Source organism: Leptodactylus fuscus, chromosome 7 (genome assembly GCF_031893055.1).
Source record: "Leptodactylus fuscus isolate aLepFus1 chromosome 7, aLepFus1.hap2, whole genome shotgun sequence".
NCBI lineage: Eukaryota > Metazoa > Chordata > Amphibia > Anura > Leptodactylidae > Leptodactylus > Leptodactylus fuscus.
In genome coordinates, this window is record NC_134271.1 from 100651211 (window position 1) to 100664668 (window position 13458).

Below are 13458 nucleotides of genomic sequence, written 5' to 3' on the forward strand. Positions count from 1 at the left end.
AAGTTGTGAAGACGTCTGCAGACTGGGGGCGGGCGTCATGACAACAGGGCCTGTGTCAGTGACTCTCGCCTCCGTGCAGGCCAAGAGGCTGGACGGATTCCTCCCAGGCCTGGACCTGCGCCCCTGTGCATTGGAGCGAGGAGCCCGGCCTGGAGGGGCCCTGGAGGGACTCCTGCGCCTCCTAGCCTGCGGTGACCTGGAGTCCGGGCTCAATCTAGCCGGTGGGCGGGTCCTACGCGCCGGCCTCCCCAACGGCTCAGCAGGAGGGGGAGGAGGAGGTGCTGAAGGGGGGTGATCGGCCGCAGGCCGCAATATGCCGGCAACCTGCTCCTGAAGCCAGGCCTCACCTCTGACGTCGGCAGCAGCGCTGAGCTGCTCCAAGATGCGGGCTATGGAGGCCATGGCTGTGTCTGACGCGGTCCAGGCAGGAGCTGACGGAGGTGGGGGCAGACAACCTGTCTCCTTGCCGCGCGGCCCACGAGTGAGAACATCCCGGGACGCGCGGCCTAATCAAAACTGGCTCCGCTAAGCCCCGCCCCCCGCCGCTTCGCGCCAAACGCTGCCATTGGCTCCCCCCCCCCCTGCTGCCCGCCCCTGTCATGTTCCCTCCGCAGGACGAGCCTGCTACGCTCGTTCTTTCTGTTTGAGACTGAAATCCTGCACATGCACAGTCAGCTCTGCCACTTCGGGTTTGGACCCGACTGCCAGGGGCATAACTTGAAGGGGTGCAGAGGGTGCAGTTGCACCGAGGCCCAGGAACCTTAGGGGGCCAAAAGTCTGGCATCAGTATTGAGATTGCAGCTTCCATCTGGCCCATAAACCAAGGAGACCCACAGATTATCCTAACCACACTAAGGTTGATCAAACATCTTAGCACCTGTAACCATCACTATCAAGAATTCACTGTAGGGATGAGGTAGGAGGCCCCGGACAAAAGATTGCATCGGGGTCCACAACACTTTAGTTACACAACTGCCGACTGCGCATGCTCCATCGTCATTTTGTGGTGGTCTCTTATAGGAGCGTATTGTGTCTCATGTAGTTCTATGAAGTACTAAGCATAGAACTACACAAGCGTACTGTGCCGCCGCACAATGGCCAATGGAGCAGGGGGGTGAAGATAACGTGCTCGGAGTACAGGGGAAACACGCCCTGTACTCCATGAGCTTAATTTGATATGAAAATAAACATTTTTTTCACAGAAACAACGGGGCGCACAACAGAAACTAGTAGTACCGTCACAAACTTGCTAAAATTGGGGCATCGTGGTGGCTCAGTGGTTAACACTGCAGCCTTGTAGAGCTGGAGTCCTGGGTTCAAAACCCTCCAAGTACAACATCTGTAAGGAGTTTGTATGTTCTCCCTGTGTTTGCGTTGGATTTCCATCCATACTCCAAAGACATACTGATAGGGAAAAATGTATATTGTGGGGCTCACTTTAAAAAAATCCATTTTTTCTTCCTATCAGTAGGTCTTTGGAATATGGGAGGAAATCCACACAAACATGAGGAGAACATATAAACTTCCTGCAGATGTTGTTCCTGTCAAGATTCAAACCGAGGACTCCAGCACCACAAGGTCGCAGTGCTAACCACTGAGCCACCACGTTGCCCCCATCTCAATGAGATTTTGTCTTGTGTCTGTTGCACCAAGTCCACCAAGTCGGACTTATAATGGACATTACAATACAATGTAAACGGGTGCCATGACCCCTTCAATAAGCTGTCAGGGAGGTGGGGGTTAACTGATCTCTTATTGAGGGGTTTATCCCAAGGATAGATTATCATCATTGATAATGATCTGGAAATCCATTTTAATAAAGCTCAAGTGCCACCTTAATTCAATTAATTGATCCGTTATATAATGACCCTTCATATAAATACATGCAACCCACCAATGACCCCTTATATAATCATATATATTATATATTTGAGTAACTGGAGGGGAATAACTTGAAGGGAACATTACACTGTGGGCACAACTAGAGGGGGGCATTTTAATATAATATGATGTCTGGTGGACCACTTAGGCAGTACTGGTTAATGTCTAAGGCGCCACCTAGGGAGAGTCACATGGGTGTACAGGTTAATGTCTGAGGGGCCACCGGGGGAAGGGGGGTGAACAGGTTAATGTGTGATATTGTATGGGGCCACTGCAGTGATATTTAACTGTGTGATGGACCACAGAGGGGTATTATACTGTATGGGGGCATTCACACTACGTTTACTGAAGCTTATTCTGAACGTAAAACACGTTCAGAATAAGCGGCGTCTAAAGCAGCTCCATTAATTTCTATGGGAGCCGGCATACCAGCGCTCCCCATAGAAATGAATGGACTGCTTCTTTCACTGCGAGCAGTCCCATTGAAGTGAATGGGAAGTGCTGGCGTATATGGCAAGCTCTGCTCATGCCGAGCCGTACACGCCGGCACTTCCCATTCACTTCAATGGGACTGCTCGCAGTGAAAGAAGCAGTCCATTCATTTCTATGGGGAGCGCTCGTATCCCCGCTCCCATAGAAATTAATGGAGCTGCTTTATACGCCGCTTATTCTGAACGTGTTTTACGTTCAGAATAAGCTTCAGTAAACGTAGTGTGAATGCCCCCTATGGGGCCACTAAGGAGGAGTTATACTATGTGGGAGCCATTGAGGGGGCATTATATTTGGGGGGTCAGGTATGTCTAATTGGTGGTAATAAGGGGGCACACGCCTTGCTTGCTCTATCTTTCTGAGCTCCACTTGAGGAGAAGTCTGTGACTTCCGGCTTTCTTCATAGCTTTCATGGTTTTAGAATTTTGTGACAAATTAGATTTTCTTTTTCCGAGGATGTTTAAAATTGGCAAACTGCCAATTTGGATTAAAGGGGTTTTTCCATCCAGTGTGTCAGCACTGCCTGAAGCAGACCAGATAATATGCAATTACTTGTTCAGAACAGACTCAGGGTTATCTGTATGTTTATATCAAGAGATAACAGACCAGGATTTATCAGCAAACTGCTGGCTGGCAAAAGCAGTTTAAAATAGTATATGAACATCAATTCATAACAGTCGTGAAGCCATGTCATTTACTGGGATAAAAAGTAGCCTATGTGTTCATTGAGATTACAAACTAGCTATGTGCCAAATTTCATCCAAATCCGTTCAACCGCTTTTGCGTCAAAGACTAACAAACACACAAACTTTCACATTTATAATATTAGTAGGAAGGATCGGATATAAAAAGTCAGTGTCTCGCTGTGTTGTCCAGGCTGCTCTACACTGGCTACTCACAGGCGCGGACCCACTACTGATCAGCATGGGGGTTTTGACCTGCTCCGTTTCCGACCTGGGCCGGTTCATCCCTCCTTAGACAACCTGGTAACTCCAAGCTCCCCCAGAGTCAACATATTGATACCGAACTTAGTGCGGACACCCGATCAACATAGCACAGAGTAGACCAGAACTCCCGGACTCAAGTGATCCAGCAAACTCAGCCTCCCAAGTAGCTGGGATTACAGACGCACGCCACTGCAACCAGCAAGAAAGAGAAGATACTTTGTAATATAGGAATCTGTGTAATCTGTATGCAAGAATAATACAGCCATCTAGTGACACCTACTGTCTGTTTTGTATCCCTACATCATAAACTGCTCTGAACCAAACAAACCCTGGATGCTTCTAACTAGAGATGAGCAAACAGTGAAATATTCGATATAATCGTTTCAAATAGCCCCTCAATATTCGAACGAATATCGAATCCCATTAAAGTCTATGGGGAAAAAAATGCTCGTTTCAGGGGGAACCACTATTCGACTCAGGAGGGTCACCAAGTCCACTACGACACCTCAGCAAATGATGACAACACCTCTGGAATGCAACTGGGACAGCAAGAGAAGCATGTCTGGGGGCATCTAACAAGCCCAAGTCAAAGTTTTACCCCGTAAACTCTGTGTGAAGGGGCCCAAAGGGCCTAACAGTCTGCTGGTGCAATGCTCAACTCAATTAAAGGTGCAACGTTTAGATGGCTTCTTTCCAAACCGAGGGTGATTCCTTTCGGTAAGATCTGATGGCTGTTTCCAGCCCTGATTATCCTGGTTGATCGTGTTCAGTAATGAGGCCAACTCAGCATGGGGATCTTGTACGTTAGGTTGTTCATGCCCACTAATGTGCATGAAGACTCAATCACAGTAAATGTTCTTATTTTTCTCCAATTCAATCTCTGAATGAACTGCTCTGAAAGATGGCCTAGGCACTGCTGCAATGGCAATCACTGGCTTTTCCTGTTCTGGTTCCAAAGACTCTTGTGTCTTACTTGAAGAAGAGACAATCTTAGGCTGACTGCTGGTTGCTTGTGCTGCAGCATTTGGAGTTGGGTCTGTCAGCCTTGTGATGAACTCCACACACACACACACACACACACAATGACAGTTCAGGGTGGGTACTGTTGGATTTCCCATTGCCTATTCCATCTGTGGTTGTCATGGGCAACGTGATTTAAAGGGAAGCTTGTTAAAGAGGACCTTTCATCAGATTGGCCACAGGCAGTTCTATATACTGCTGGAAAGCTGACAGTGCGCTGAATTCAGCGCACTGTCGGCTTTCCCGATCTGTGCCCCGGGTAAAGCGCTATCGGTCCCGGTACCGTAGTGCTTTACAGTCAGAAGGGCATTTCTGACAGTTAGCCAGGGACGCCCTTCTGCCCAGCAGTGCCTATCGCGCTGTACAGTGTGAGCAGGGAGGAACGCCCCCTTCCTCTACTCACACAGCTCGTCCATAGACGAGTATTATCAGGAGCGGGAGGGGGGAGTTCCTCCCCGCTTCACAGTACAGCGCGATTGGCGCTGCTGGGCAGAAGGGCGTCCCTGGCTAAGTGTCAGAAACGCCCTTCTGACTGTAAAGCACTACAGTACCGGGACCGATAGCGCTTTATCCGGGGCACAGATCGGGAAAGCCAACAGTGCGCTGAATTCAGCGCACTGTCAGCTTTCCAGCAGTATATAGAACTGCCTGTGCCCGATATGATGAAAGGTCCTCTTTAAGGTTTCATTAGTGTAAAATTTGGGTTTCAGTCCATACAATTGGGGAGGAAAGAAGGTTTCTAGGTGGTTTTTTTGGAGTGTGGAAAGTGTCTAGTTGATATGCTGTGATGTTGGGGTAAAACTGTGACTTGGGCTTCTTAGATGCTCCCAGACATGCTTCTCTTGCTGTCCCAGTTGCATTGCAGAGGTGTTGTCATCATTTGCTGAGGTGTCATAGTAGACTTGGTGACCCTCCTGAGTCGAATAGTGGTTGCCCCTGAAACGAGCATTTTTTCCCATAGACTATAATGGGATTCGATATTTGTTCGAATAGTCGAATATTGAGGGGCTATTCGAAACGAATATCGAATATTTCAATGTTTGCTCATCTCTAGTTAGAAGCATCCAGGGATTGTTTGGTTCAGAGCCGTTTATGATGTAGGGATACAAAACAGACAGTAGGTGTCACTAGATGGCTGTATTATTCTTGCATACATATTACACAGATTCCTATATTACAAAGTATCTTCTCTTTCTTGCCGGTTGCAGTGGTGTGTGTCTGTAATCCCAGCTACTTGGGAGGCTGAGGCTGTCGGATCACTTGAGTCCGGGAGTTCTGGTCTACTCTGTGCTATGTCGATCGGGTGTCTGCACTAAGTTCGGTATCAATATGGTGACTCTGGAGGAGCTTGGAGCTACCAGGTTGTCTAAGGAGGGGTGAACCGGCCCAGGTCAGAAACAGAGCAGGTCAAAACCCCCATGCTGATAAGTAGTGGGTCCGCGCCTGTGAATAGCCAGTGTAGAGCAGCCTGGACAACACAGCAAGACACTGACTTTTTATATCCTATCCTTCCTACTAATATTATAAATGTGAAAGTTTGAAAATAAACATTTTTTCACAGAAACAACGGGGAGCACAACAGAAACTAGTAGTACCGTCACAAATTTGTTAAAATTGGGGCAACATGGTGGCTCAGTGGTTAACACTACAGCCTTGTAGAGCTGGCGTCTTGGGTTCAAATCCTTACAAGTACAACATCTGTAAGGAGTTTGTATGTTCTCCCTGTGTTTGCGTGGATTTCCTCCCATACTCCAAAGAGATACTGATAGAGAAAAGTGTATATTGTGGGGCTCACTAAAAAAAAAAATCCATTAAATTTTTCTATCGCAATGAGATTTTGATTTTATTTGATGTAGAGTGTGAGCCCCATATAGGGATCACAATGTACTTTTTTTCCCCTATCAGTAGGTCTTTGGAATATGGGAGGAAATCCACACAAACATATAACCGCCTTACAGATGTTGTTCCTGTCGAGATTTAAACCCAGGACTCCAGCATCACAAGGCTGCAGTGCTAACCACTGAACCACCACGTTGCCCCCATCTCAATGAGATTTTATCTTGTGTCTGTTGCACCAAGTCCATCACATAGCCATATTTTTCACAAACAAAAAATCCGACATTCAGGACTTTTTTGTGTCCGTGAAAAATAATGGTTTCACGACGGATGTCAAGCAACCGTTATTTTTTTACATTAAAGTCTATGGGTAACGGACTTATAATGAACATTACAATACAATGTAAACGGGTGCCGTGACCCCTTCAATCAGCTGATCGGGGGGGGGGGGGGGGGGGTTAACTGATCTCTTATTGAGGGGTTTATCCCAAGGATAGATTATCATCATTGATAATGATCTGGAAAGCCATTTTAATAAAGCTCAAGTGCCACCTTAATTCAATATTTAAAATATATCATATAAATACATGCAACCCACCAATTACCCCTTATATAATCATATATATTATATATTTGAGTAACTGGAGGGGGATAACTTGAAGGGAACATTATACTGTGGGCACAACTAGAGGGGGGGATTTAAATATAATATGATGTCTGGTGGACCACTTAGGCAGTACTGGTTAATGTCTAAGGCGCCACCTAGGGAGAGTCACATGGGTGTACAGGTTAATGTCTGAGGGGCCACCAGGGGAAGGGGGGTGAACAGGTTAATGTGTGATATTGTATGGGGCCACTGCAGTGATATTTGACTGTGTGATGGACCACAGAGGAGCATTATACTGTATGGGGCTACTAAGGTGGAGTTATACTTTGTGGGAGCCACTGAGGGGGCATTATAATTTGGGGGGTCAGGTATGTCTAATTGGTGGTAATAAGGGGGCACACTTATGTGTTAAAATGGCCCTTGACGCCTAGCTTGCTCTATCTTTCTGAGCTCCACTTGAGGAGAAGTCTGTGACTTCCGGCTTTCTTCACAGCTTTTGCGGTTTTAGAATTTTATGACAAATTAGATTTTCTTTTTCTGAGCATGTTTAAAATTGGCAACCTGACAATTTGGATTAAAGGGGTTTTTCCATCCAGTGTGTCAGCACTGCCAAGCAGACCAGATAATATGCAATTACTTGTTCAGAACAGACTCAGGGTTATCTGTATGTTTACATCAAGAGATAACAGACCAGGATTTATCAGCAAACTGCTGGCTGGCAAAAGCAGTTTAAAATAGTATATGAATATAAATTCATAACAGTCGTGAAGCCATGTCATTTACTGGGATAAAAAGTAGCCTATGTGTGAATTGGGATTACAAACTATCTATGCAGGGCCGCCATCAGGAATTTTGGGGCCCCATACAGCCTGTGTCTGCCCCCCCCCCCCGCCGCCATTTTAAAACTACCTTATTTTACTACATACCAATTCTGTATTACAGTTCCCTTTATTTAGCAGCATTACAAGGCTTAATCAGATTCTATTTGCAGGTAAAATCTACTACGTGTGAAAGCGCCTATAGAGAGCCAACACCATTTATAAGAGCCCTCTTAATAAATCCTCAGGGCTTTTTCACATTGCGTTTTTGGCCTCCCTTGCCGGGATACGTTGGTAACTAGTCAGAATCAGCTGTCAACTTATCCCTGCACGAAGAACTGGCCTAGTTCTCCAGCTAAAAACTTATATATTATATATTATTGCCCCAGTTCCCTCTCCGCAGTGCCGCACACCCGATGCCCCAACAATCCACCCCTCCCCGTCCACCTTCTAACATCTTTCCATTGCCCCCTGTACCCATACCTCCCAACTTTTGAAGAACCAAAAGAGGGACAAAATGTGCTTTGCGCGCCGCGGCAAATTTAGCCCCACCCACTGTTATGTTGACTCCGCCCATTCTCATTAATTTTTCATGTGCTCCCACACAGTATAATCCTCCTACAGTCACCCGTAAATTATATGTCCCCCCTCTATCTCTCCCCCAGCTTCATATACACCCTTCATCTGCCCCCAGTTTCATGTCTCCCCCTCCATTTCTGCCCCCAGATTCATGTCCGCCCATCCATTTCTGCCCCCAGTTTCATGTCCCCCCCTCCATCTCTGCCCCCAGTTTCATGTCCCCTCCATCTCTGTCCCCAGTTTCATGTCCCCCATCTCTACCCCCAGATTCATGCCCCCCATCTCTGCCCCCAGATTCATGTCCCTCCTTCTCTGCCCCCAGATTCATGTCCCCTCCATCTCTGCCCCCAGATTCATGTCCCCTCCATCCCTTCCCCCAGATTCATGTCCCTCCATCTCTGCCTCCAGTGTCATGCCGTCCTCTCTATCTCTGCCCCCAGATTCATGTCTCCACATCTCTGCCCCCAGATTCATGTCCCCCCATCTCTGCCCCCAGTGTCATGCCATCCTCTCCATCTCTGCCCCCAGTGTCATGCCGTCCTCTCCATCTCTGCCCCCAGTGTCATGCCGTCCTCTCCATCTCTGCCCCCAGTGTCATGCCGTCCTCTTCATCTCTGCCCCCAGTGTCATGCCGTCCTCTCCATCTCTGCCCCCAGTGTCATGCCGTCCTCTCCTTCATCTGCCCCCAGTTTCACGTTCCACCTCAGTGTACACGACATTACACTTACCTTCTCCTTCGTTCCCTCGCAGCTCTCTGCGCGCCTCTCTCTCACTGGCGCACAGTTGTAGATGTGATGTGACGTCATCACATCGTGTCTACAAGCCGGTAGCAGCGGCGAAGCGAGGAGCTGACACAGGTCAGCTCCTCGCTTCAGCCGCATATGTGTCAGCGAGAGAGGCGCGCAGCGGCAAAGCAAGGAGCTGACCTGTGTCAGCTCCTCGCTTCAGCCGTGTATGTCTTCAACTCAGATCTGCGTCCTCTGGATGCAGATCTGAGTTGAAATAGGACATACAATGCTACGGGCGCCAGGGGGCCGGCACACGGTGGTGGGCCAAAACCGGGCCCCCCCCCCCAATTTTTCAATTTGGCCGGGCCCCTGACACCAGTAGCAGTAGTACTGGCCTATCGGCGGCCCTGTATCTATGTGCCAAATTTCATCCAAATCCGTTCAGCCACTTTTGCGTCAAAGAGTAACAAACACACAAACTTTAACATTTATAATATTAGTAGGACGTAGGAAGGATAGGATAGGATTAGTAGGATAGGATATAAAAAGTCAGTGTCTCGCTGTGTTGTCCAGGCTGCTCTACACTGACTATTCACAGGCGCGGACCCACTACTGATCAGCATGGGGGTTTTGACCTGCTCCGTTTCCGACCTGGGCCGGTTCACCCCTCCTTACACAACCTGGTAACTCCGAGCTCCTCCAGAGTCACCATATTGATACCGAACTTAGTGTGGACACCCGATCGACATAGCACAGAGTAGACCAGAACTCCTGGACTCAAGTGATCCAGCAAACTCAGCCTCCCAAGTAGCTGGGATTACAGATGCACGCCACTGCAACCAGCGAGAAAGAGAAGATACTTTGTAATATAGGAATTTGTGTAATCTGTATGCAAGAAAAATACAGCCATCTAGTGACACCTACTGTCTGCTTTGTATACCTACATCATAAACTTCTCTGAACCAAACAATCCCTGGATGCTTCTAACTAGAGATGAGCAAACAGTGAAATATTCGATATTCGTTTCGAATAGCCCCTCAATAGTCGACTATTCGAACGAATATCGAATCCCATTAAAGTCTATGGGGAAAAAATGCTCTTTTCAGGGGGAACCACTATCGACTCTTCTCTTTCTCACCGGTTGCAGTGGCGTGCATCTGTAATCCCAGCTACTTGGGAGGCTGAGGCTGTCGGATTACTTGAGTCCAGGAGTTCTGGTCTACTCTGTGCTATGTCGATCAGGTGTCCGCACTAAGTTCGGTATCAATATGGTGACTCTGGGGGAGCTCGGAGCTACCAGGTTGTCTAAGGAGGGGTGAACCGGCCCAGGTCGGAAACAGAGCAAGTCAAAACCCCCATGCCGATCAGTAGTGGGTCTGTGCCTGTGAATAGCCAGTGTAGAGCAGCCTGGACAACACAGCAAGACACTGACTTCCGGCTTGGATTAAAGGGGATTTTCCATCCAGTGTGTCAGCACTGCCTGAAGCAGACCAGATAATATGCAATTACTTGTTCAGAACAGACTCAGGGTTATCTGTATGTTTATATCAAGAGATAACAGACCAGGATTTATCAGCAAACTGCTGGCTGGCAAAAGCAGTTTAAAATAGTATATGAACATCAATTCATAACAGTCGTGAAGCCATGTCATTTACTGGGATAAAAAGTAGCCTATGTGTTAATTGAGATTACAAACTAGCTATGTGCCAAATTTCATCCAAATCCGTTCAGCCGCTTTTGCGTCAAAGAGTAACAAACACACAAACGTTCACATTTATAATATTAGTAGGAAGGATAGGATAGGATATAAAAAGTCAGTGTCTCGCTTTGTTGTCCAGGCTGCTCTACACTGGCTACTCACAGGCGCGGACCCACTACTGATCAGCATGGGGGTTTTGACCTGCTCCGTTTCCGACCTGGGCCGGTTCACCCCTCCTTAGACAACCTGGTAGCTCCAAGCTCCCCCAGAGTCACCATATTGATACCGAACTTAGTGCGGACACCCGATCGACATAGCACAGAGTAGACCAGAACTCCTGGACTCAAGTGATCCAGCAAACTCAGCCTCCCAAGTAGCTGGGATTACAGACGCACGCCACCACGCCCGGCGAGAAAGAGAATATACTTTGTAATATAGGAATCTGTGTAATCTGTATGCAAGAATAATACAGCCATCTAGTGACACCTACTGTCTGTTTTGTATCCCTACATCATAAACGGCTCTGAACCAAACAATCTGGATGCTTCTAACTAGAGATGAGCAAACAGTGAAATATTCGATATAATCGTTTCAAATAGCCCCTCAATAGTCGACTATTCGAACGAATATCGAATTCCATTAAAGTCTATGGGGAAAAAATGCTCTTTTCAGGGAAAACCACTATTCGACTCAGGAGGGTCACCAAGTCCACTATGACACCTCAGAAAATGATGACAACACCTCTGGAATGCAACTCGGACAGCAAGAGAAGCATGTCTGGGGGCAACTAACAAGCCCAAGTCACAGTTTTACCCCGTAAACTCCGTGTGCAGGGGCCCAAAGGGCCTAACAGTCTGCTGGTGCAATGCTCAACTCAATTAAAGGTGCAACGTTTAGATGGCTTCTTTCCAAACCGAGGGTGATTCCTTTCGGTAAGATCTGATGGCTGTTTCCAGCCCTGATTATCCTGGTTGATCCAGTAACGAGGCCAACTCAGCATGGGGATCTTGTACGTTAGGTTGTTCATGCCCACTAATGTGCATGAAGACTCAATCACAGTAAATGTTCTTATTTTTCTCCAATTCAATCTCTGAATGAACTGCTCTGAAAGATGGCCTAGGCACTGCTGCAATGGCAATCACTGGCTTTTCCTGTTCTGGTTCCAAAGACTCTTGTGTCTTACTTGAAGAAGAGACAATCTTAGGCTGACTGCTGGTTGCTTGTGCTGCAGCATTTGGAGTTGGGTCTGTCAGCCTTGTGATGAACTCCTCACACACACACATATCCACAATGAGAGTTAAGGGTGGGTACTGTTGGATTTCCCATTGCCTATTCCATCTGTGGTTGTCATGGGCAACGTGATTTAAAGGGAAGCTTGTTAAGGTTTCATTAGTGTAAAATTTGGGTTTCAGTCCATACAATTGGGGAGGAAAGAAGGTTTCCAGGTATTTTTCCACTTTCATAGAGGTTTTTTGGAGTGTGGAAAGTGTCTAGTTGATAGGCTGTGATGTTGGGGTAAAACTGTGACTTGGGCTTGTTAGATGCCCCCAGACATGCTTCCCCTGCTGTCCCAGTTGCATTCCAGAGGTGTTGTCATCATTTGCTGAGGTGTCATAGTAGACTTGGTGACCCTCCTGAGTCAAATAGTGGTTGCCCCTGAAACGAGCATTTTTTCCCTATAGACTATAATGGATTCGATATTCGTTCAAATAGTCGAATATTGAGGGGCTATTCGAAACGAATATCGAATATTTCAATGTTTGCTCATCTCTAGTTAGAAGCATCCAGGGATTGTTTGGTTCAGAGCAGTTTATGATGTAGGGATACAAAACAGACAGTAGGTGTCACTAGATGGCTGTATTTTTCTTGCATACAGATTACACAGATTCCTATATTACAAAGTATATTCTCTTTCTCGCCGGTTGCAGTGGTGTGTGTCTGTAATCCCAGCTACTTGGGAGACTGAGTTTGCTGGATCACTTGAGTCCAGGAGTTCTGGTCTACTCTGTGCTATGTTGATCGGGTGTCCGCACTAAGTTCAGTATCAATATGGTGACTCTGGGGGAGCTTGAAGTTACCAGGTTGTCTAAGGAGGGGTGAAACGGAGCAGGTCAAAACCCCCATGCCAATCGGTAGTGGGTCTGCTCCTGTGAGTAGCCAGTGTAGAGCAGCCTGGACAACACAGCGAGACACTGACTTTTTATATCCTATCCTACTAATCCTATCCTATCCTTCCTACGTCCTACTAATATTATAAATGTGAAAGTTTGTGTGTTTGTTAGTCTTTGACGCAAAAGCGGCTGAACGGATTTGGATGAAATTTGACACATAGATAGTTTGTAATCTCAATTAACACATAGGCTACTTTTTATCCCAGTAAAGGACATGGCTTCACGACTGTTATGAATTTATATTCATATACTATTATAAACTGCTTTTGCCAGACGCGTGTTATACGAACATGCCATTGAACTCAATGGCTAACTACATTTTACACGTGTAAAATGAACAAAATGAGCGGAGCGCATACAGAATACATGGAGCGTAAACTTCGTGTGAAAGGGGCCCTTTGGGTGAGTTGAGCCTTTAACTTGCAGAATGTTAGGCCCTTTGGGTGAGTTGAGCATCTAAACAGGTTAGTTTTTGACCCTTGGGGTGAGTTGAGCCGTGCACCAGCAGTGTTTTTGGCCCTTAGGGTGAATTGAGCCTTTAACCAGCAGTGTTTTTGGCCCTTGGGGTGAGTTGAGCCTTGCACCAGCAGTGTTTTACTTTTTGGCCCTTGGGGTGAATTGAGCCTTGAACCAGCAGTGTTTTATTTTTCGGCCCTTGGGGTGAGTTGAGCCTTGCACCAGCA